This window comes from Sapajus apella, unplaced genomic scaffold (genome assembly GCF_009761245.1).
Source record: "Sapajus apella isolate SASKATOON/1434 unplaced genomic scaffold, GSC_monkey_1.0 scaffold30, whole genome shotgun sequence".
NCBI lineage: Eukaryota > Metazoa > Chordata > Mammalia > Primates > Cebidae > Sapajus > Sapajus apella.
The window spans coordinates 546,212-569,518 of NW_022436970.1; the positions used below are offsets into that span (position 1 = coordinate 546,212).

At 37.4% G+C, this 23,307-nt stretch overlaps 1 pseudogene; it reads left to right on the top strand.

Moving 5' to 3' along the window:
• LOC116561683 overlaps positions 1-23,307 on the top strand; it is a 72,276-nt pseudogene that overhangs the window by 2,222 nt on the left and 46,747 nt on the right.

Here is a 23,307-nt window from a genome sequence, read left to right on the forward strand (position 1 = left end):
TTTTTGTGCCTCAGCCTCCTGAGTAGCTGGAATTACAGTCATATGCCACCATGCCTGGCTAATTTTTGTATTTTTGGTGGAGACAGGGTTTTGCCATGTTGCTCAGGCTCGTCTTGAACTCCTGTGCTCAAGTGATCTGACCACCTCAGCCCCCCAAAGTGCTGGGATTACATCCATAAGCCACTGTGCCTGGCCTGAATATCTTTATTATTATGTCCAATGGAATCCTAAAAAAATGGGAGTACCGGGAAGCTAGTGGTTTCATGTTATTTCTCAAAATAATTATATCACCAACTCAAGTGGCAGAGCTAGACAGACATTTAATCCAGTCATAATTTTATATGCATGAGGAAACTGACTTAGCATGGTTAAGGAACTAGCCTAAAATTGTATTGCTATGTAGAGTAGAGCTGAAAGAATAAAACATTTTAATTTTTTTAATTTCACAAGTTTAGCTATCCTTCCCAGCATTCTCTGATGGCCTGTATTAGAAGCCCATACCTACCCAATGCCTGCAGGGTTAGGGTTCTCCTAAGAGCAAGGGTGTTTCTGGAATGGGTAATGGTGAGGGTAGGAGGAGTGGGAATATGTATTGAGCCTCTCCCACAAAAGAATTTAAATGTATGACATTGATTTTGAGGTGATAAAACATTTAAAGTACTTATTTATCTATGGGACCAGTAAGGTGATTTTCCCATCATGTTCTCAGGGTACCATAAAACACATTTTTTTCCTGTTTAATTTTCCTTGTACATTTGTTAGCTGGGATGAATCATACATTGTAACATCTTTGAGGCAAGGGTCTGTGTCTTCTAAATTTACTAATTCTTCACAGTGTTTGTTACATAGTACATTATCATACATCTTTGATATCCAGTGGTCATACGAAAGTTGAACAGTAGATAAGAAATATTTGCATAATGAGAACATTGATTGGTCCTGTTAGTAGTAAACATTTCAAAGGGAGTAATTAGAAAGAATTGCCCAACATTGTCTTATCAACCTTTTCCACCTGAATGATTATAAAGGCAGACTAACATAGAGATGGGGAAAATTTCTTATTGGAACTTAGTAGCACTGCTTTTTCTCCTTTACCAGCGTGGCATAAAGAAGAATCTACTTGGCTCATTTTTTCTGAGGAAAACAATATTCTTTTGTGACTGGATATATTCCAGGAAGATAAACTAAAGTCATATAATGAAGAGTTATATATTCAGTTTCTCCCTTTAACATATATTGCAATCAGCAGCTCTTTGTACTTGCCAAATGTATTATTAGTTATGTCTAGCCCTTGTGATGGAGATAAACATTTGAAAGAATAAAACTTGTGGCATGCCCTAGTGGGAAATAAGTGCTGGAAAAGTTATAAATATGTTTTCATTTTAGTTTGTGCTGAAAAATAGACCTGCCAAATGTATAATGGTAGAATACAACAGAACTTTATTGCTTATATATCAAAGAGCTTGAGATGGGTGTTTTTCCCTGGCAGGTGGGTTTCCTCTACACTGACCTGGGGACCTAGGCTCCTTCCATCTAGCAGATCTGCTCTCCCACCAGGGAATCACTGCATCTACCTGCTGAAAGTGTGAGGGGGAATAGTGGGGGATTATCTTCTTTTTTTTTAATGTCTGAGCCTGGAAATGGCACACAATGAGCATTTCTGCTCATAGTCTGTTGATTAAAACTCAGTTGCATGGCAAAACCTGACTGTAAGGGATGGTGGGAAATATAGACTAGTCATGTGCCCAAGGAAAAGATGTAATGGATATTTTTCATGATTTTCCTTCCTCCTTCCCCTTTTCTTTCTTTTTAATTTTTATTTTGAGGTAATTTTAGATTTTAGACTTGAAAGTTGCAAAGATATTCCCTGAATAACTTTCTTTCAGCTTCTCCTTATGTTAACATCCACATAATGATAAAAGAATTTTCAAAAACCTGGCACAATACTATAAACTATAGACCTTACTTAGATTTCACTAGTTTTTCCTGTAATGTCATTTTTGTGTTCCAGAATCCAGTTCATTTAATTGTCACATTTCCTTAGTCTCCTCCAATCTGTAATAGTTCTTGTCTTTCTGTTTTTTATAATCCTGTCACTTTGAAGACTCAGTAATTACCGTTCAGTAGTTTTGTAAAATGTCACTCAATTTGCGTTTGTTTGATGTTTTCTCATGATTAGAGTGAAATTAAGCATTCTAGTGAAGGCTACCATAGACCGGAGGGGATTTGCCCTTCTCAATGCATCAAATCAGGGGTATGTGATGTCGATGTGTATTATAAGTGATGTTAATCTTGATAACTTGGCTAAGGTGGTGTCTTCCAGAATCTTCCACTATAAAATCACTATTTTCCAGCCAGGTGCAGTGGTTCACCAAAAGTGCCAGGCACGGTGACCCTAAAGTGCCTGGAAGCCCAGCATTTTGGGAGGCTGGAGTGAGAAGATCACTGGAGCCTGGGAGTTCAAGACCAGCCCATGCAATATGGCAAGACCCTGTCTCTACAAAAAAATTTTAAAAAATAAAATAAAATTACTATTTTACCTTGGCAATTATCAAATATTTGAGAGAAATACTTTAAGAATGTGCAAATATTATTTACAGTTTACCTTTCAATCAGTAATTTTAGCACTCATCAAGGGATCTTGCTGCAGCAATTATTACTGTGATAGTCTAATGATAATGTTCTGTTTCCTTCATTAAAAAATAAAGTTTTGGTGGATCTGACAGTTATATAAATATTAAGAATTCTTGCCATCTTCTACATGTCCCCCATTTTGGAGATTATATATATATATATATATATATATATATATGTGTGTGTGTGTGTGTGTGTGTGTGTGTATTTTTTTTTATTGCACTTTAGGTTCTGGAGCACATGTTCAGAACATGCAGGATTGCTGCATAGGCACATACATGGCAATGTGGTTTGCTGCCTGCATCCCCACGTCACCTATATCTGGCATTTCTCCCCATTTTATCCCTCCCCAACCTCCCTACCCCCCTACTGTCCATCCCCTATTTTCCCCCAACAAACCCCAGGGTGTGATGCTCCCCTCCCTGTGTCCATGGGTTCTCATTGTTCAATACTTGCCTGTGAGTGAGAACATGCAGTGTTTGATTTTCTGTTCTTGTGTCAGTTTGCTGAGAATGATGATTTCCAGATTCGTCCATGTCCCTACAAAGGACACGAACTCATCGTTTTTTATGGCTGCCTAGTATTCCATGGTGTATATGTGCCACATTTTCCTTGTCCAATCTATCATTGATGGGCATTTGGGTTAGTTCCAGATCTTTGCTATTGTAAACAGTGCTGCAATGAACATATGTGTACATGCGTCTTTATAATAGAATGATTTATAATCCTTTGGATATATACCCAGTAATGGGATTGCTGGGTCAAATGGAATTTTTATTTCTAGGTCCTTGAGGAATCACCACACTGTTTTCCACATGGTTGAACTAATTTACACTCCCACCAACAGTGTAAAATTGTTCCTATTTCTCCACATCCTCTCCAGTATCTGTTGTGTCCAGATTTTTTAATGATCGCCTTTCTAACTGGTGTGAGATGGTATCTCAATGTGGTTTTGATTTGCATTTCTCTAATAACCAGTGATGATGGGTATTTTTTCATATGTTTGTTGGCTTCATATACGTCTTCTTTTGAAAAGTGTCTGTTCATGTCCTTTGCCCACTTTTGAATGGGTTTGTTTGTTTTTTTCTTGTAAATCTGTTTTAGTTCTTTATAGATTCTGGATATTAGCCCTTTGTCAGATGGGTAGAATGCAAAATTTTTTTCTCATTCTGTTGGTTGTTGGTTCACTCTAATGATTGTTTCTTTTGCTGTACAGAAGCTGTGGAGTTTAGTTAGATCCCATTTGTCTTTTTTGGCTTTTTTGAAAGGATTAAAGGATAAGGGACAGTGTCACAGCTTTGTAGTACTTAGATATGGTCCAAATGGGAAGCTTGCTGAAATGGCAGTAAGAAAACTAGGGTTTCAGTTACAATTCTACTATTAGCTGAATGTAAGGAGCTGTTTTTACTCTAATTTTCTAACATTAGAGTAAATTAAAAATTAGAGTAAAATAAATTTTGTAAAATGAGAGTAATTCTATACATTGCCCAAGGTAATGTGTAAGGATGTAGTACTTTGAATTACTAGGAAGGTTAATTTTTGTTTTCTGAATTTGGGGTATCCTTATTATACCAATTAAAATATAGATATTATTGAAGTGGCAAGTCTACTTGTGCTTATTTAAGAGGAACAAGGCTAACATTTATTGTACATTTACTATGTGCAGGCCCAAGCTTTGAATCCGTTAACTAATTTGATCCTCTCAGACTTTTATGAGAACAATGTTATTAGCCACATCACAGAGATGAAGAACTTGAGGTCCAGGGAGGCTAAATAACTTGCTCCAGGCCACACAGTCACTAAATGATGGGGTTAGGAATTGAACTATGGTGGTCCAGCTCCAGAGTTTGGACTCTTCATGACTTCACTGTGCACTTGTGCCCTGGTTGCAGAATGGATGTTCATCTAGTACATGCTATTGTGGCCATACTAGCTAACTGTTTCTGTTCATAAGTGTTTAAGTTCTTAAATATTTAAGTAGTTAAATATTTTGTTAAAAATTTATATTTAACAAGGTTGTTAAATAGGTTGTTAAATATTTTGGGTATAAGCCTGGGCACTGGTAAATAAAAATATTCATATGTCCTAGTTATGTTTGAATTGAGCATGTTTTCCATTTGAAAGTGTAAGTGAACCTGAGGAAATATTTTTGATTTCTATGATTGGAAGCACAATAATTTAAACACTGAAGTGAAAACAGAAGTATTGGACATGTATTCGTTAATTATTCTTCCCAATTTTGAGGGATTAGTCCATGTTTGTCCATGGCCACAACATATAAGTAGCATGGCTCTTGTTTAAAGGTGATTATTAGGTGTGTGATTGGATATGTTATAAGGAAATCTAAGTATGGTCACCAGTTTTCTATTCTATACATCTGGCACTTGCTCGGTGATTTGGCTCCTATTGTAGAATCTGGCTCAGTTTACAATTCTGCCTATTTTCTTCCCAGTCTGCCAAGCATTTTTAATGGTCTGAAGAACTCACTGCATTTCTGAGGTTTCTGTGAAAAACCGGTGTTCCCTTTATTGGTGGGAGTGTGGGAGGTTTCTGGACTATCCAGCAGAATTACCTTTATGTGCATTAAAATGATTTTAAAAATATTCCTGCTTTTAGCTGTACAGTTTCAATTCACCTTGAACCATTTGCATGTATATTAAAGGCATGAAGTTCTGCAGGAAATAGAAGTTGTAGGGAAAGCTCTGGCTGACGGTGGGTGAGCTGGGATTTTGTTTTGGCTCTGCCAGTGACTTATTCTGTTTCCTTGGGGAAAATACTTAGCCTCTTTGGGCTCCTTATCTGCAAGGATCAAAAGGACCATATCCAGTTGCAGCTTTCTTTGATTCAGTGCTTCAGTGAGTTTTAGTGTAGTTTAGTTAATGATTTGTTTGTCTTGCCATTTAAAGGAATGCTAAGCACAGCCCCCAGATAATGCTTATGACAGAAGGCTGCATTTTCACATTTCCAAGAAAGAACTGTAAATGGCGGTGTGAATTTTTTTTTGAAGATTCAAATAGTACTGTTGTCTGATAAGACCAAAAAAAAAGTGGTCACACTATATTTCATGGAGTCAAAAAGACCATTCATTTTAAAACATATCTCATTTTCAGAGATATTAAAATGTGGAAAAATATGTATTTTGGATTTGATCAAACATGGTAGGAAAGCCCCAAGGTCATCTCTCCATCACTTGATCATAGATTAACCTATAGCCTTTCTGGAGCCAAGGCTGCCTGACCTAGATGGGGTCTACATTCTTACCATATGGTCTGTCATACAGCTGCTTATAGACAAGCCAGAAATTTGGACTAGAATGTAATTGGCTAAGTGTGCCCACCTAGTATGGCTATGTTGAGATTTGAAGGCTCAGCTCACAGTTGCAATTTCAATGAAACTTGCCTTCTTAACTTTCTCAGATACAATCAGTCTTCTGTATACTCACAGGACCTTGTATATATTTCTACATAACACTTAGCACATTTTGTTGTAGTTATTTGCTTTCTTTTCTGTCTCTCCACCTAAATTATGTGCTACTCAAAATTCTCTTAATGTTGTACAGTAGTGGCATACAGCCTGGAATATTGTATACACTCTTATCATGTTTATTAAAGGAGTAAAAGTGGGAAGGTAGGAAGGAAAGAAGAGGGGCTGATTGTTCTGAGGATTATAGTAAGGTTTTTAGATTACTCAGCCACCATTCATCACCAGGAAAAAAATATGCAAAATGAATTTTCTGTAAAGATTAACTTTTAGGTAACAGGATGATTTCATAAAATATTAAGAAAATTACATTATTAAGAAATAAGATTGATTTGGGTTAAAAAAAATGTTTACTAGGCTAACCACCCCCCCATAAAATGTCAAAGAGAACCAATGTCATGAAAGAATATTTTGACAAAAGGTGCTCTGCTCCAATACTAAACTGGCTTTGTGATTTGAGGCAGTTACCATACCTCTCTATACCTCAGTTTCCTCATCTATAAAATGGAAATAATCACGGCATCAGATAATCACTGTAAGAATGATATTACATAATGTTTGTAAAACACTCTGCACAGCACCTAGCACATAGTGAGAGAAGGAGATAAGTGTGAGTTATTATTGTTACTATCTCTGTATGTGTCATCAGTGGGCAAAGAGATGGGGACAAAAGGAAGTGTTTTATGGGTTTTTCATTTGGCAATTCTTTCAAGGACTTTTTAAACTCAAGATTATAATTGGATAGACGGTTTCCTTATTTCATGTCCTTCATGTTCAGCTCTATACAAGTACTCCCTTACTTAAGAATCCTCATTCTTCTCCTCTGGGATCTCCCAGTTTGCTAGAGCTATCTTTTCCTCCCCTCTCCTTTCTTTTTCAGTGAATTGCTTGTTCCTTTTTGCCAGTGGACAGCTCAGTATTTGAAATGTATGAAGATGCAAATAAAATAGTTTGTCTATGGGGATGATAAACACTATCTCTAGAATGGTAATGTGGGGATTTATACCTTGTGATTAGTTCTCTCTAAGACCTTATGCAGAGCTCAGGCAAGAACCCCTCTTTAGATCAGCTCTTCTTAAGTGACCCTCTTCAGAAAGATAGCATCTCCTGCTCTGAACATTTTCTGATTTTCCCTCTCTCATAAACTCTAAACTCACACCCCATTTAGCTCTTCAATGGCCCAATTCCTTTTGAATTGTTGCTTATAGTATTAATAAGTGCTTTTGGCTTAATGATTGTTAGAACCAGGTAAAATATATGCCTCTTAACTGGGGCTTTCTAGGGGCAGTGTCTTATTCATGCTGGTCACTGAACTGCAGCCAAATTAAAAGGGGAAACTTTTTTTTATTTTTGTTCAGCTTGTTTTTCATTGCCCTTCTTTTAACATTTGCTTTATCAATCTGGGGAGGCAGAATAATAATTTTTCCTCTCCTCTATTTAAAGGGATCCAGGGGGTTTTCAAACTCCAAGTTGTAATCCACTAGTCATGAAATCAATATAGTGGGTTTGAACTGGCATTTAAAAATTAATACAATAACAAATATTGTTTGTGAAACTTTCGTTTCAGTAGTGTGTATGTATGTACGTATATGTGTGTTTGTGCATGTATATATGTACATGTACTGCCTCACAGCAAGAAATGTATTTCTTAATGTGGATACAGTAAAAAAAAGTTTGAGAAGCACTGATCAAGGCCATTGATTAAGGAAGAAATATTAATGTTTAGCAAAGCATTACCCTTAGTTACATAAAGTTATATGCCATCATTTTCTTTTGAAAATGTAAACATGACCTTAGAGGTGTGTGTAAATGTAAGCTTTTCTTTGAGAATGCTGGATCATCAGTATTACATTTTAATGATCTGGCTGGGTGTTGTCATGAGCACTTATATAGTCCCAGCTACTTGGGAGGCTGAGGCAGGAGGATCTCTTGAGCCCAGGAGTTTGAGGTCAGCCTAGGCAACATAATGATACCCTATCTCTAAAACAAAAAATATAATTAATTGATCCTGAAATGATATGCAGTGATAATACTTTGATTTAGTGGAATAACAGGAATCAGGAGAAATTCTTTCTATATCTGCAATTACAGATAATAATGTGGCTTTCCACAAGACATTGTTCCACCCTGGGCCTCAATTTCCTCATCAGGAAAATGAGACATAGAAGTTAAGCTAGAATCTTTAGTATTCTTTATAATGCAGAATTTCTGTGTTTATATCTTAAGACTAGTTCCCCTTAAGACCCTTAACACAGAGCTCAAGAAAGACTCTTTAAGCCAGCTATAATCTTAAGAAATGTAGTACCCTCTGCTCTGATCATGTCCTGATTCAACATGAAATAATTAAAATATAAATTTTAAATATACTTTAAAAAATAGCCCTTTTCATCATGTTTGTCAGTCAATTTTAGTTGAAGTTAGTATAAAGAAAAATTTAAGAACCGAGAAAGGAGGCAATATTTCTAATGCATCATGGGTAGAGAATAATGGCTTTCTAATTTTTCCTAGGGAAAGAAAAGGCTATGGTCACCGGTAAGCATTTCTCTGGTGTGTCTCTTGGTCTGCATCATTACCACAGCAGTGGGAGTGCTGATTCTCCCCTTGTTCTATATTAGCAACTCATACAGACATTCATTTCAAACCTGAAGCCTGGCCTCTGCAAGCAATGATTTCCACAGTATAAAAAGCTATTGATCCAGGATTTCAGTTTCTTCATTACTTACCTAAATCCAATGTATGAAACACACGTATTAGGAAAAATAATTATTCTCAATGGCAACTTTAAAACCACCTTTCCATTGCATGTTTGCCAAACTTTCTTCTCTATTGGAAGGAATGAACTGTGAGCCGAAGGATAAAGGAAGGGTGAGATATAGAGAAGAGGGGAGAGTTGTGTTGATGTTGGCCTCAGAAAGAAATGTGCTTCAGTAAATAGTTCCATGTTTGACTAGAGTAGAGAATGGCAGGTGGACAAATGGAAATTACTCTATTCTCTTGCCAACCTAGGTGTCTTTTTTAATGTCTAACAGGATCTACACTGATAATGCTGCATGTATTACTATTACCATTCCCGGACTCTTACGGGCCCATTCCTCCTCTTCCTTTCTAGGACTCCAAAATTCACCTCACCACCATTGATTGCCTTTTCCCTTTTGCCTCCTTCTTACTCTATAGGTCATGGTGGCCTCATGCTCCTTAGGGGATGGACTCCATGTTTATGGTGGCTTGTTTGTGGTTTTCCAGGTGTTTGTGTTCCTTGGTGGGCCCGGTGCAGGAACAATGTCAAAGATGATCTCAGCAATGAAGAAGAGGCCTTTGGCACCAGCTTGAACAGTCGGAGATCACAAATGACATTAATGACCCTTAGGATAAAAAGCAATGGCCTCCGGGCCCTTCATTGGCACTTCAATGCCAATGAACATGGCTGTCTTGCTCAGGTATAACTAGTTTGCCCACACTCTGCTCTTGATCATCTGTGTTGTTTGTGCTGGAGAATATGATTTTAGTTGTTGCAAAACCTGCTTAACTAAGAGGTAGACAAATATTTAGGCTTTGGCTATATATTCGACTAGATTAGTTAGCCTTGAAGCATTGGTCTGTTTGTTTAAATTATTTTTGGCATCACTTTGAACTCTTTTCTTCAGTATGAAATCATTTTTCACACACTATTAAAATAAGATCACTGTTTAGTCCTCTGAGCCAAAGCTAAAACTGGCAGCTCTGATCTAATGATCAAAGAAATAGTAGTTTTTCTCTAAGGAAAATAACAACAACCAGAATAACAAATGAGTTTGCTGTGTTCAGCCTGGAGTCTCTAAGATCAGGCCGATTGGATGCCCTTTTGTGGTTCAGACTTTTCAGAATGTTCTTGAAGTCTAGTGAAATAGAGATAGCTGGAGGCAAAATGAGTGTCCTTACTTGAATTTAAAATAATTCATTAATTCCCAAAAGTATTTATTGGTTTCCTTGTGCATTCCAGACACTGGGAAGCAGTAGTGACTAAGCCCTTACAGAACTTTCAGAGTTTGGTCTTAACCTGGTGATTTAGTTAAAGATGCATAGCCAATTTTACATAATATTTTTGTTGTAGTTAAAAAAGCTCTCTTTTTTATTCTTGGAAAATGCATTCAATTTTAGAGTTTACAACAGAAAGAGAGCTTAGAGTTTCCTTTATATGAGACCAAACTCTTCTTTTTTTCTCATATGAGAATAGGAGCTCAAAGAAATGAGGTGGTTTTTCTGAAGATAAACTGTGGTCACTGGATTCACTGGGACACAGCTCATGTTTTCTGACTTCTTGTCTTTTTCCACATAGAAAAAATATGTAAAAGAGAATAATCTTTAAAAAAGATTTGTTTTCATGGCCTTGACTGAGCAGTGGCAGAGCAGTAGGAAACAAGGCAGCTCAGTAGACTTTCCTGGAGGAGGACCCCTAAAAACAAACTCCAAGCTAAGGAAATTGGTCTGGAGCATTCTCTAGTAGAAAATAGGCCCTGGGACTCAGCTCAGCCTGAGGAGGTTGTTCAGGCAGTTCTTAGAGTTTATAATGTGAGCTATATGGAGTTGAATATTCTCCAGATACCCAGATAATTGTGGGATTACTGTTTCTCACAATCAGGATAAGAAACCAAGCAATAGCATGTGAAGAAGTCCCTCTCCTGCACTCGTCCAGGGAGATTGCTTCTGCTTCTGAGTGTCTTTACGGAAGCTTTTCAAAGAACCCTGAGAGTAGGGTGGGCAAGCTGGCTGGTGGGCCTGGCTTTACCATGAAGATCACATTAACTCCTTTGTATCTCTGCTCTGTATCTGGAGTAATAGGTGCCCTGATATGAATAGGTACACATTTGTTGCTCCTTGCTTGTGGATGAAGAGTGAGCTCTGTAGAGGGTCACTTTTCCCCTGCATCATTAATACCCAGCTGGATTCGAGTTATACATGTCTGCACAGACAGAACAAAGACTTCTTTTTCATCCACCCCTGTGGCTGCTCCACTATGTGACCATGAGTCTCTGGTAAAACAGAAATAATGGTATCTTCTCTTCCTACCTCAGAGGGTAATACTGAGGAACAGATTAGAGAATGAGAAAGTGTAGAATTTTATATAAGCAGAATCAAAATATGGTTTAGTATTCATAAAAAGTATAGACTTTGGAGCCATACTGCTTAGGTCCAAATCTTGGCTTTTCCATTGACTAGCTAAGTAATCTTGGAAAAATATATTCTCTCCAAAGTTTTCTCTTTTGTAAAATAGGCATGATAATATTACTGTGCTTCATAGGATTGACATAAGGAATAATCAAGTTGAATCAAGTAAATAAATAAATTGATCAGATGAATACCTGACATATAATAAAGGCACTACAAGTTAGCTGTTATTACTAAAATTGTATGCAGGCTTTTTCTTATCTGGAAAGCACACACATATCTGTATGCATACATACACACAAACACATGCATTCATATCTGTACAACCAACTAAGAACATGCACACATTCTACCCAAGTGGCGTCAATCTTTTTAAACTTTAAAACATGCAGTCTTTGTCTTTGTTTTGTTTTTTGAGACAGAGTTTCACTCTTGTTACCCAGGCTGAAGTGCACTGGTGCGAACTCCACTCACTGCAACATTTGCCTACCGGGTTCAAGCTATTCTCCTGCTTCAGCCTCCCAAGTAGGTGGGATTACAGGCATGTGCCACCATGCCCAACTAATTTTGTTTTATTTGTAGTAGAGATGGGGTTTCACCATGTTGGCCAGGCTGGTCTCAAACTCCTAACCTTAGGTAATCTGCCTGCCTTGGCCTCCCAAAGTGTAAAACCTGCAGTCTTACTAGAAGGTGATATTGCCCCCAAGAGGGCAACAACTGGTTATTGAAGGAGACAAAAGTCTTACCATTTTATGCATAAAGAATAGATATACATAGAGTATATAAACAATAGATGTATACAGTATACTGATGCACAGTATTGAATGGCACTAAAATTGCCTAGGGTGGTAATAGACAAGTCCAAAAGCATATCTTAGAGGGAAGGTAATGAAAAGATGTTGAGAAACATTGCTCCAAAATGATGTTGGTTAGTTTTTCTGTTTATATTTTAGGGAACAGCATAGATTGGGGTGGTTGATGATGATGGTGAAGTAATTACTACATACAATGTTACTGCTGGCCAAGTAATCTCCTTCCCTAAAAATATACCATACTGGATAAAGAATGTGGGGAATGAAGACTGTTTCTTCTTGCTCTTCTTTTCCATACATGATGAACTTCAGACCTTGGATGTTGATGATGTATTTTTTTCTGCAACTGAGACATTGCTTCCAGGTCACGTAAGGTAGGTACCATATCTGAAAACACATATCACCCTGAAGGTATGTATTACATAGGCACAAAAAGGGCATGAGTGTTTGTTTCTAGGGAAGCAGTTAGGTAAGTCCAGGGGAAATTGATTAATAGGTATATATAATAACAGTTGGATAATGGACTCAAAAGTACATCTTATATTTCTCCTAATGACAAAATCTTGTTGAAATTGAGTTGTTTATATTTTCTTTTATGAAAGTTTTCCATAGGGAACTATAATGTATTGGCAGAAAGATTACGATATAATTAATAGAAAATTTGCTATAATTTGTATTTCTGAAGAGTCATCAACTCACCCATTCTTTCTGTGGGAAGAAGTTTGCTATAGATAATGTAATCATGTTTTCTTAATTTCATACAGAGAAGCCCATACTTTTCCTAAAGAATTGTAGTTACATTATCACTGGGGAATGCTCACTGATAATGCTGGTTGCAGAAGGTAAGGTCTGTTTTTTTGTGTGTATGTGTATATTGAAATGTTTATTCTTTTTTTCCCCCCACTTATTTATTTTATTGCATTTTCAGACAGTGCATCGACTGTTGGTGAAGAGAATTGGTGATGGCTTATGATTGGCAACTGGAGGGAGGTAAGCTTAGAAATTTATATAGTGAGTAAGCTTAGAAAATTTATATAGTGGTAAACTTAGAAATTTATATAGTGAGTTTTTGAGATCTACCTTTAGTGGACCCTAGGCTAATGCTATGGGGAGAAGTAGAAGAAATGAGTCATTAAGTAGAGTATTGGCAAGTATGGGAAACAACATGTACATTTCCAGGAGTTTATTTTAAAAAACCAACCCAATTAAACTCAAAATACTTTGAAAACATTGGGGATTTTCATAAATATCAGAAGCGTTAGGGTAATTGAATTCAGCTCTTCTGACTAGGACATGAAAACCACACTGGTGCTAATGCTACCCTATCCTCAGCTACCAACCTTTCTATTACTAAAATTTGTCGAATGTTTCACAAGTATATTATGTGGTTCCTTATGTATTTCAGCCTGAAGGTGGAGTTAATTTCATTAGAACATTTCATAAGCAAAAATAAGATCAAGGGGTCAATGTTTCTTCCAACTTGGCAGAACTGGTTATGAAAGCTAGTTATAGGCAGTCTCCAGGCAGCCTTGTGTGGAGATTTTCTTTGACATTAAAGGTATAGTACGTTATTTTGTGAATACTTTAGTTAATTATTTATATATATGATAATATATGTCTATTTGATTGACATATGCTTTTTTAAGGTGGGCCATAGTCAAGAGAAATTTGAAAAAAACACACTTCTCAACAGAGTAGGCAATTTAAGAAGAGGCCTGGAGGCAAAAGAGAATGTGACACAGGATTCCAAAGTATGAGGGGTGTATTGGCGCCCAGGGTTTCTGCAAGAGAAGCTGGAGGAGGCGTCCAATCATGCAGGTTTTGGAAGCTGTGCTAATGAGTTTCTACAGTAAGTTGATTGAAAAGAGGAGCAATTGAGGGTTTTTAAATAAGAGAGTGACAAATTTATTTTGCTTTTTAAAGGGATGACCACTTTGGTTGAATTGTAGAGAATGGATTAGAAGGGGCCAGATGGGAGTCAGGGAAATGAGTCAGGGGAACTTTTGAAGTCCTTTCAGTTTGGACAAACTGCATTACAGCAGTTGTGAGAGGGAAAGAATTGGTGTAAAACAAATAATTTAGAGGTAAAGCAGACAGGACGTGATCACTGGCTGACCTGAAGGGTAAGGTAGAGATTGGTGTTTAGGATGACTCAAGTTTTCTAGTCAGGTGCCGTATGAGAGTTTATTCTAAAGAGGACACTCTATGTTAGAAACGTCAAGATAACTTAGAAGGTAGGCTAATATCTGGCTGTATTAGGTTACTATCTTGGGAGCCCATGCAATGTGGTGTCAGCCATTCCTGCTACAGAAGTTTTCTGTGAATATAGAAGAGCTATGTACTTTAATGGGACTAAATTTGGCTTTCTTTCAAAGTACTATTTTGAAGTACTTTATCTTATTTTGTTGTTAAACTTCATCTGACTTAGGCTAAAAATATCAATTTCCAAGAGGAATAATACAAAAAACACAATATTGGAAAAATGGAAGTAAATTAAGAAACAATCAGGAGGCTGAGGCAGGAGAATTGCCTGAACCCAGGAGGCGGAGGTTGCGGTGAGCCGAGATCGCGCCATTGCACTCCAGCCTGGGTAACAAGAGCGAAACTCCGTCTCAAAAAAAAGAAAAAAATTTAGTAAAAGAGAAATAATACAAAAAGCACAATATTGGAAAAATGGAAGTAAATTAAGAAACAATGAAAAAAATTTAATAAGTTCCTGAGTCAGGTAATAGAGAACATTGTTTTGATGAGCATTAAGATGGATAAAATGTGAGATTTACTGTAAATCGAATTCAGGAATCTTTTGGACAAAAGAAAAAGGAAAGATCCAGTCAAACATTGGTTGACTTGATCATTATAAATGGTTAATTGAGTCTTCAGTGTGGATTTAGGAACTAAACTTCTCTGGTATAGACAATCATATTAATTAAAAGACTGGATGCCTGTGAGAGTTCTCTTTTCATTTGTTTTTAAATGCTCAACTGGTTATATTGTATCATTGCAGTGTCAGATTCTCTGGGTTCAAATCCTAGTTCTGCCATTTCTTAGCTGTGAGAACCTAGGTAAATTCCTCAACCAACTTGGATTTTAATTCCATCATGTGTAAGATGGAGTGAATAATACCACTAACCTTATAAGATTGTTGTGAGGAAGCAGTGACATAATAAAAGACATAGAAAATTACATGTTCTTGGTGAGGGCTGCATAAATATTAATTTTTATTATGATTGTATGAATTGCTAAGTTGCTGAGTAGGATGTTGGCTAATGGGGTTTCTTGTTCCTTTTAACTTTTTTAAGCATCAAGATGCCCTCACTTGGACTACATTCAGAAATTATACCAGAATTATGATGGATTACAACAGCCACATTTTCATTTTAATGCAAACGAAATGCACTATGTGTTAAGTGGATATGGAAAGGTAATTTATCTCTAAACTTTTTGTGGGGGGAGATTTACTTTTTAAAGCAGAAACAAGCAAATGAGAGGTATTTTTCATTTTGTTTCAGTTGTTAATAACAAAAAGGACTCAGTCCTAATGGCTTTCTGGGCATAGTTGCTATGGAGAAAACCATGAAGATCCTACTAGGTACTTTCTGAGTTTAATGAGACAGAAAGATTCAAGATGTGCATGAGAAGAGGCTAGGAATATTTCAGAAGTGGTAAAGATGTTATCACAATGATGGAGAGTAGGTTTTCAGTTTTACATATTCAGGTAATGCATAGTGGAAGGTGCCGCCCTTGGGAGAGTGTGAAGTAACAGATTGCCTCTCAGTGTAATGTGAGTGTGGGTAGCTGGGGAGACATGGAGCTTCAGTAGGGTGGCCGTACATTCCAGTTTGTCTAGGGTACCCCTGATATATACTTGTCTTGGTGAAGTTATTGATCACCCTCTTTAACTTTCCAGAAAACTTGGTTTGGATGATCAATTATATGGGTACCCTAAGAAAAGCCAAGCTGTGTAGTATGTTTCTATAATGATTTGACTGTGGTTCCTCCAGAGTTTCATGGAATTCCCTGGGGAAATCAACAATAGTATATAAAGATGAAATGGGCTTCTCTAGCCTGTACCTTTCTCCATCTTGAAAGAAAGAATTAAAACCAGACTGGAACTTACTCATTATGTTATCATAGCAAAAGTCTTGTTTTATGTTTTTAGAAGTGAAAGCTTTAATAAATTGGAAAAGGGCATTGTGATTTTTCACAAATTATATTTCAAGGATTAGACTTCATTTTGTTTTGTTTGTGTGTGAGCATTTGTGTACAAATTTAGTCTTTAACTTTTTTAAGGAAGATTGTTAGGATGTTGCTATCCTAGAAAGATGACTTTTCCCAAGCAGAGGAAGCAAAGGGAGGTATGGGGGTGGTAAAACACTGAAATGTAAATCTTCTGCCTGTTGTGTCAGGCAACATCATTTGTAACCCTTAATTAGAACATGGTGATTGATGCCCTTTTTCATGATACTTTATGTACTGAACTCACTAATACATTTTAAGGAGCACTTACTTTAATCTCTTTTCATTTTTGTGGGACTAGGAGATTTTATGTGAAAGATGACCTCTACCTTCCCCTCTTTCGCTTACTAAGGAGTTTCTATGTAATCATGTGCTTTTATTCATCTGTTCTTCACTATTAATACTTATTCTTAATGAATATTTGATTGAATAATGAATTGGATTTTCTGATGGTATCCATATAATTGATCATCTAAACTAGGCTCTCTGGAGAGTCAAGAGGTATGATCTATAATTTCACCAAGAAAACAAGTGTACATTTTATTTGCTTAAAGTTAAGTAAACAGTATTTTCTTCCCTTAGGTAGTCATTATTGGCACTTAGGGTACCATAGAATCCAACATTCATATTGGAGATGTGATATTTTTCGCTGTTAGAGCCCAGCACTACATTAAGAGCACATGTAATTAGAATTTGCTTTTTATTCTTGCCTTCAAACCTGATGACCAGGTGAGAATAAGTGACTTAGAGAGAGATTGCAAGTGTCAGTGTTCTTCATAATATTCTGCTAAGCAATGTGTCTGGACCAAAGGGAGCCCTCATTAAATGTCTATTAAATGAATAAATGAATAAACTGGATGAATCAACATGTGAACAGGAGAATCAAATAGTCTTCTCATTTCTTTATAAAGGGATCCAATATATCACATTCAGTCTTAGTGCTCCAAATTTGGAACCCAGAAAAAGGATCAAAATGTCAATATATAGAGATCCATGAAATTACTTTTATTAGTAATAAGTCAAGTTTTAGAGAATGTATTAATATTGTGGGCAGGTGGGTTTCCTAATAGTGGTCCCCAGAATTGGATAGACCTCCCCATGTTGAGGCAGGTCTTTGCATACCTTACAGCATAAAGTAAAGGAGCATGCTCTTGGAAGATTTGCCAGCTCCCAAGCAAAAAGAGGTAGGAGATGAAGTGAGCATGCCCAACTTATTCTTTTCAAGTGTACTTGAGGGAAAAAGCATGGGGAGAGGAAAAAAAGAGAAATGGAGTTTCTTCTATATGAAGAGAAACTTCAGGAGTAGTGGAGTAGCATTTCTTCCCTTTCATTCTTTATTTTAAGAAATCTATGATGACCTGTGTATACAAAACATAGACTAAGGTAAATTGTTCACTGCATTAAATAGGTATTTGCTTTAAAAAAAATCACCCCTGGGCTCCTTAATTAAATGAAATGATGGGTTTGAGAGACAAGGATTCACTGTGGAATTTAGATTTGAAAAATCCTTAGGACTAGGTTGTCTTTTGAGACTGGGTGGGAAGTAAAACAGTCTGATTTGGGACCCCTTGGGGTGAGTCCAGGAACAGACAGGCATTTCTCTTGGCTGTGGTTCTTCCTACAAGGAGACCCACCATGGCCTCCAGGGAGGAGCACAGATGAATTCTGCAGTCTCTTCAATAGGGTCTAAGCCCAAAGGTGCATCTAATCTTGGTGATACTCATTTTCCAGAATGATGCCCTCCCTTCTTTGAGGGAGACTGGCAAATTATAGCCCTTGGGTCTCAAAACCTTCCTGGGTCTACCTGGTGAGAGGTTTATGGAGAGTTGTATGAGAAAGCGTGGAACTTTGGCTGTAGATGTTGTTGGCAGGGGTTCGTGGGGAGGAGGGATTCTGATGACCCCTAATTTTGGGATCACTGCTACTGCTGCCCTCTTGGTCATCATTCTCAATGGCCATTATAGGAACAAATCATAAAGAAAATCAGATCAAATAAAATCTAAATAAGAAAAGAAAGGAAAACTGAAAGAGAGCAAGTTAAAGTTTAAAAAGGGGAGAATAAAAGAAGAGAATTGAAAAATGAATAGAATAAAAAGGTTATGTATGTGCAAAATATGACAATGGTAAAATGTTAAAAGTCGAAATTAATATGGAGGTAAAATAAACAAGATTTAATGTGACTTGAAAAGCTAATATCAATAAATTAGAGCTTAAAAATACAAAAGTAAGATAAAAATGACAATTAAAAACCATTAAATACAAATCCCAAATTAGAGAGTACAAATCTTTTAAAAAGAGAAGTGAAATATGGAGTTTTCAAATGAGAGAAAACAAGAAGTGATTTATACCAGGAAAGAAATAATTGAATCAGAATTTGGGGGTAGAAGTAATTTTTCACTCCTCACCTACCCTCAGGAATGTCTGATTTGCACCTTGATGGAGGATAGTACCCCTTGCCCCCCATCACAGTAAGTGATGGGAAATGCCTCTGATGGGATGTGTTTGGCATAAGGAGTATGGAGGGAAAAAGGAGTTAGGAAGGATAGACAGGGAGAGAGAGAGAGAGAGAGAGAGAGAGAGAGAGAGAGAACATATATCCAGAGAGAAACACAGAGAGAGTCACACACATACAGAGGGACAGAGGAACACAGAGATAGGTATATGGAGAGATGCACAGAGGACGAGACACATACACACACAGACATACAGCTTTAAATAAAGAGAAAGACACAGAGAAGCAGACATGCAAAGAGAGTGACACAAAGAGAGAGAAACAACACAGCCATACAGAAATAGGAGACATACAAACATGCACACAGAGAGGGACAGAGACCTGAAGAGAGACAGAGAGAAAAAAGGAAAGACACACAAACACACATATGCCCACATACAGACAGACCTGTACCCAGGAGAAAGACAGACACACACAAGGACAGACCTACATAAAGACAAACACACACAAACATAGACACATGCAGACAAGAGAGATTCAGAGGCAGATCTGCACAGAGGTATGCACACATAGACACAGGGAGAAACAGAAAGGTAGATGTGCATGCATGCACACACACACACACACACACACACACACACAGAAATTGAGAGGTAGACTGAGAAAGAGAGGTAATATCAGAGAAGAGTGGGGGTTGGGGAGAGAGAGAAGGACAGCAACAGTCATATAGGGGATAAAGGCAGACATAGAGCATCAGGCCCAGCCCACTGGACATCCAGGCTCGGCAGATGGTGATTACTGGCCCCAGCAGAAAGAGGCCATCTGGGCATGGAGTTCTCAGAAGCCCTTTTGTCTCTAGGCCCAGCTCATGGGAAGACAGATGGTCCTGCTCCATCCTTAAGGAGAATCACTTCCCAGTAGGACAGAGGTCCCTTCTAAAAAAGTTTCAGATGCTTCGGCCCCTCTAGTCATCAGACTCTTCCTACCACACAGAGTTGAAAAGGTGAGTGCTCCATGGCAAGGCAAGACTAGTACACAAGGTGACCATTTGCAGGAGGTCAGATGTGCAGGTTGCCAAGTACCGTGAAGTACTACAAATGCCTTGACAGCTGTAAGATCTCTGCAGGGATCTGAGTAGTTAGATGCTGACATACCTTCTTTTGGTTTACACTATCAGCTGCAAACCCTTGACATGGACGATTATATCCAGGCTACAGCAGACCACATCTTGGTTCAGCTTTTCTTCAGGCAGCAGCAAAATGAATTTAACAAGAGTCCCCAATTTTATGAGGACCAGATAATCAACCTGCCTTAGAGTTGCTGGTGAGTTGCTAATTATTCTTCCTTCTCATTTCTTGTTATTGTCGTTAAAGAAGGACCACTTGGTTAATGAGCTTGGATCTCTTTACAAAATGGAAGTGGGAAAGCATGTTTGAAGCAGCCTGAGGGGCTCAGTTAGCTGTCAGTGACTATGGGCACTTCATGCTAAGGGAAAGTTTCAATACACTCTGTAGATTAGCAGATCTATGGAGGAGACCCAATAAATTAATAGATTTTTATATGGATTTTAGCATGTGTGTATATAGTTGTTTACTTTCCTTTTATTACTTCAGATTTATTATTCCCAATGTAAAACCATTCTTGTTATGTCCATCAGTAAAACTCAATACATTGCAAATATTTTGTTAATAATCATTGTGAAAGGAAGTAAAGAGGTTAGCCTACCTACATACATATTAAGGCACTGGAACCCAGAAACTCAAACCTCCTCTGCAGAGTTTATAAAGAACCCTAGACTAGCAATTCTCAATCCTTTCATTGGCACGAGATACTTTCAATAATGCCAATATTTTCAAGGACTCATTAACACTGATTTTATATTAGCTGAGAAAATATTTAATGATAAACTTATTATAAATTCAATACCCCATCTTTAAATGTATTTGGATTTTATTAGTCACACCATCATCTATTTATACTTGACAAATAGTCATCCCTGTGTTTGAGAAGCATGTGGTTTGTCTATTGGTAATGCTGCCTACAAATGTGAATTCAAGGATACCTTATTATCATTCTGGAGCTGGTAGTCTTCAAGTTAGGGGTTACTGTCCTAAGTAAAAAATAATTTGTTTAGGCCTAATCTGGGCTTAGTTTTTGTTTGCAATGTATTTTATTTATTTATCTATTTTGAGAAAGAGTCTCACTCTGTTGCCCAGGCTGGAGTGCTGTGGCGCGATCTTAGCTCAATGCCTCTACCTCCCAGGTTCAAGCAATTTTCATGCCTCAGCCTCCCAAGTAGCTGGGATTACAGGGACATACCACCATGCCCAGTTTATGTTATAGTTTAAAACTATAAAAACTATTTTTTATATTTTTAGTAGAGATGGGGTTTCACTGTGTTGACCAGGTTGGTCACAAAGTCCTATCCTCAAGTGATCCACCCACCTCGACTTCCCAAAGTGCTTGGATTACAGGCATGAACCACTGTGTCTGGTCTTGTTTGCAGTTTATTTCAACAGGTATTTGGTATCCTTGCAGTGCACTGGGTACCACCATGAGTTCTGGGCTACCCTATATAAACTTCTAAAGTATATATGGCTGGGTTTTAATGCCTTTGATCCAACCCCTTTCAGTCATTGCCTTAAGATCTAGTGGGATTTTTAAAAAGATATTTTAGGTTGTTTCCTCCTAGGCTACAAAGAATCTTTCTCTCTCTCTCTCTCTCTCTCTCTCTCTCTCTCTCTCTCTCTCTGAATGGTTAGTTCTCTTGACTGTAAGTACAGAATTTAGTGAAAATCAGGAATAGCTCACTTTTTCCAGGGGGAGGTAGGGACCTCCATAATGTACTTCAGGAACAGGACAACCTCTCTCTGCCCTTCACTATTTGTTTATCTAGCTATTCATTTACTAAACATTTACAAACAATGGCTAGAAGTGAAGCATTATGTTAGATGTTAGTGATATAAAATTGACTGTTAAATGATCTTTGTCCTGAAATAGCTTACAGCCTATAGAAAGACACAGACAAAACAGTGATACATTATAATAATGCTATGATAAATATACATTATAGTAAGTGATATATATGTACATACACGGATACAAAGGATATATGTGTACATGCATACCTCAATGAGACACCAAATTCAGCTATGGGGTGCGAGGTAGAGGGTGTCAAGAAGTTTTCCTGGAATTGCTCTAAATGAAGATTAAGAGTTAGCCAAAACATGAAGAGGAAGAGGGAGTGTGTATGTGTGAAGGCTGCTTCACAGTGAAGGTTGAAGGAGCCCCAGGTATGGAAGTGTGAGAAAGCAGTTCATTGTGGCTGGAAAATAGAGGCCCAGTGGTGAAAGGTAAGGGTGGGGAAGGGAGGAATCAGGCTGGAAAAGACCTGTTATCCCTTAGATCCACCTTATTGTGAATTTAGCTTATTGTCATTTTCTGGGAGAGCTAGGCAATCTGAGAGCATGGTAGCAATGAGACGTTTGTGTAGTGTTGGTGTTTTAAAGAGACTTTATAGTAAATGTTCACAATCCAGGAGGAGGAGTGTAGTTGAGAAATGCAGTGAATAGCATGGGGCAATGGGTATATGGAAGAGGATGTCCAAATAGAAAATAATCATAAAACGTAAATGATAATGTATGCAGAGTTTATCTACTAGTTTTGTTTTACTTTGCGTTTTAAAAAATATGCTATAACCAGTTCATAATTCATTCTCTTATATCAGGAAATATTGTATCAGATTACAATGTAGTCATTTAATAAAGATTTTTGCATCTTTATATATTATTTTGTCATTGCAATTTTGAATAAAATCTGTTCTAATAGTTTTGTGTATTTGAGACATTATTGAATTCCTTTTAGGCATTCTTCAGGTATGATTTATCATTACCTAAAGAAAAAATGGGCCAGGCATGGTGGCTCATGCCTATAATCCCAGCACTTTGGGAGGCTGAGGTGGGCAGATCACCTGAGGTCAGGAGTTCGAGAACAGCCTGACTAACATGGTGAAACCCAGTTTCCACTAAAAATACAAACAGTTGCTGGCATGATGGTGCACGCTTGTAACTGCAGCTAGTGGGGAGGCTGAGGCATGAGAATTGCTTGAACCTGGAAGGTGGAGGCTACAGTGAGCTGAGATTGTGCCACTGCACTCCAGGTTTTGGCAACAGAGTGAGACTCAGTCTCAATTAAAAAAAAAAAAAAAAGGGAAAAGATAATATATTATAATGCTGGAACTTTCTCTATTTTCTTATAATAATAAAGTCTGATTTAGGAATTTAATCCACTGTGAACTTAAAAAAGAAAACCCTTAAAAATAAAAATAACCTAATAAAACAACCCCACTGAAATATTGTTGGTATATTATTTTCAGTGGAAATATGTTCTTTCACTTCATGAATTTTTTTTTCCTTTCTTGAGATGCTATTTCTTTATACTACTTTATTATTCAGGGTAAGTTTGTCTACTAGCCCTCAAGTGCTTTTAGGGCATTTGCTGTATCTACTTTAAAATTCAATGCACTGAAGTGTGAATTGCTCAATCAGA